The sequence below is a fragment of the Choloepus didactylus genome, chromosome 6 (assembly GCF_015220235.1).
Source record: "Choloepus didactylus isolate mChoDid1 chromosome 6, mChoDid1.pri, whole genome shotgun sequence".
NCBI lineage: Eukaryota > Metazoa > Chordata > Mammalia > Pilosa > Megalonychidae > Choloepus > Choloepus didactylus.
Genome location: NC_051312.1, coordinates 54702944 through 54705458, shown reverse-complemented (window position 1 = coordinate 54705458; position 2515 = coordinate 54702944). Strand labels below are relative to the sequence as shown.

The window sequence follows — 2515 nt, the reverse complement described above, 5'->3', positions numbered from 1 at the left end:
TCATTGATCTGGCCCTTACATATAATTAAAGACTTAAATTCCAGAACCTTGTTTTGGCGAATCCAAATTTTGGGTTTAATAAGTGGAATTTTTTTTTTTCTTGAATAATAGCTGCAGCAGATCCAGAAAAGAAGGAGAAAAAGTCATTTACAGCAAGATAGAAAAGGCTTGCTTTTTCTAAGGACCACACAAAACTATAGGCAGAAGGACTCTATAATCTATTATGAGGAGGGGGTGAGTTTCCTGAGGGCTATTATGGCTTGAGAGAGATGGAGAAAGGGGGAGCATATTTCTATGGACAATGAAGATACAATCTTGAAAAGTATATTATACAGTAAGAAGAGACAAATTCAGATTACAAAGGCAAAATGCTTGGGTTGTGATGGAGGGAAGTGCACACTTACTTAATTTTTCATTCATCTGCTCTCAGATCCTGCAGCTAGTGAATTGAATGATCAGTAGAGAAAGGTACAAAGATTGCTGAACTAATGGAGCTTATATTCTATCAAAAATGTTACATATTTTCTGTCGTTCTAAAAGTAAACATGGTTATAGATAAAAGATAAACATGAAACAATTAAATGGGCATGTTCATTTAATAGGATGTACATTTAGTAGGATGAATGAGGCTGGTATTGTTATTTACAGGATGCTCAGATTATGTTTCACAGAGATGATAAAATTTGAGCCAAAACTTTCAAAAACTGAGGTAGTTAGCCAAGACATATATCTTGGTGAAGAACATTCCAGGAAGAGTGGCTGAAGTAATGGTCCCCAGCCATGAGTGTGCCTGGTGTATTGGAGGAAATATAAAAGAGCAGTTTGAGTAAGGAGGAGTGAGTGAGTGAGTGATGGTAACAGTGGTAGGTATATTTGTCAATCTTGATACCGTATTTAATCACTTTAGACATTACCTACTTTAAAAAAACAAGGGGTGTTCGCTTCGGCAGCACATATACTAAAATTGGAACGATACAGAGATTAGCATGGCCCCTGTTCAAGGATGACATGTAAATTCATGAAGCGTTCCATATTTTTATGAAAAAATGTTCTGCTTCACTAGCTATTAGAGAGATGCAAATTAAGACCACAATGAGATACCATCTCACATCAATTAGAATGGCTGTCATTAAACAAACAGGAAACTACAAATGCTGGAGGGGATGTGGAAAAATTGGAACTCTTATTCATTGTTGGTGGGACTGTATAATGGTTCAGCCACTCTGGAAGTCAGTCTGGCAGTTCCTTAGAAAACTAGATACAGAGATACCCTTCGATCCTGCAATTGCACTTCTTGGTATATACCCAGAAGATCGGAAAGCAGTGACACGAACAGATATCTGCACGCCAATGTTCATAGCAGCATTATTCACAATTGCCAAGAGATGGAAACAACCCAAATGTCCTTCAACAGATGAGTGGATAAAGAAAATGTGGTATATACACACGATGGAATACGACACGGCAGTAAGAAGGAACGATCTTGTGAAACATATGACAACATAGATGAACCTTGAAGACATAATGCTGAGCGAAATAAGCCAGGCACAAAAAGAGAAATATTATATGCTACCACTAATGTGAACTTTGAAAAATGTAAAACAAATGGTTTGTAATGTAGAATGTAGGGGAACTAGCAATAGAGAGCAATTAAGGAAGGGGGAACAATAATCCAGGAAGAACAGATTAGCTATCGTGGGTAAATTTAACATTCTGGGAATGCCCAGGAATGACTATGGTCTGTTAATTTCTGATGGGTATGGTAGGAACAAGTTCACAGAAATGTTGCTATATTAGGTTACTTTCTTGGGGTAGAGTAGGAACATGTTGGAAGTAAAGTAGTTATCTTAGGTTAGTTGTCTTTTTCTTACTCCCTTGTTATGTTCTCTTTGAAATGTTCTTTTATTCTATGTTTTTTTTTAATTTTTTTTATTTTTCATACAGTTGATTTAGGAAAAAAAAAAGTTAAAAAAAAAAAACAAAACAAGGAAAAAAATATGCAGAGCCCCCTTGAGGAGCTGGTGGAGAATGCAGGGGTATTGGCCTGCCTTACCTCGATGGTTGCTAACACACCTACAGACATAGGGGACTGGTGGTTTGATGGGTTGAGCCCTCTACCAAGGGATTTGCCCTTGGGAAGACTGTTGCTGCAAAGGAGAGGCTAGGCCTCCCTATAATTGTGCCTAAGAGCCTCCCCCCGAGTGCCTCTTTGTTGCTCAGATGTGGCTCTCTCTCTCTAGCTAAGCCAACTTGAAAGGTGAAATCACTGCCCTCCCCGCTACGTGGGATCGGACACCCAGGGGAGTGAATCTCCCTGGCAACGTGGAATATGACTCCCAGGGAGGAATGTAGACCTGGCATCGTGGGATGGAGAACATCTTCTTGACCAAAAGGGGGATGTGAAAGGAAATGAAATAAGCTTCAGTGGCAGAGAGATTCCAAAAGGAGCCGAGAGGTCACTCTGGTGGGCACTCTTACGCACAATATAGACAACCCTTTTTAGGTTCTAATGAAT

General features: G+C 39.2%; 1 non-coding gene across 1 annotated transcript; it reads left to right on the top strand.

The window, feature by feature from the left end:
* The first annotated feature begins 934 nt into the window (after window positions 1-934).
* Window positions 935-1038, top strand: LOC119538975. Its single transcript, XR_005217751.1, has one exon. It is a non-coding gene; the product is annotated as a U6 spliceosomal RNA (small nuclear RNA).
* The last annotated feature ends 1477 nt before the right edge of the window (window positions 1039-2515 follow it).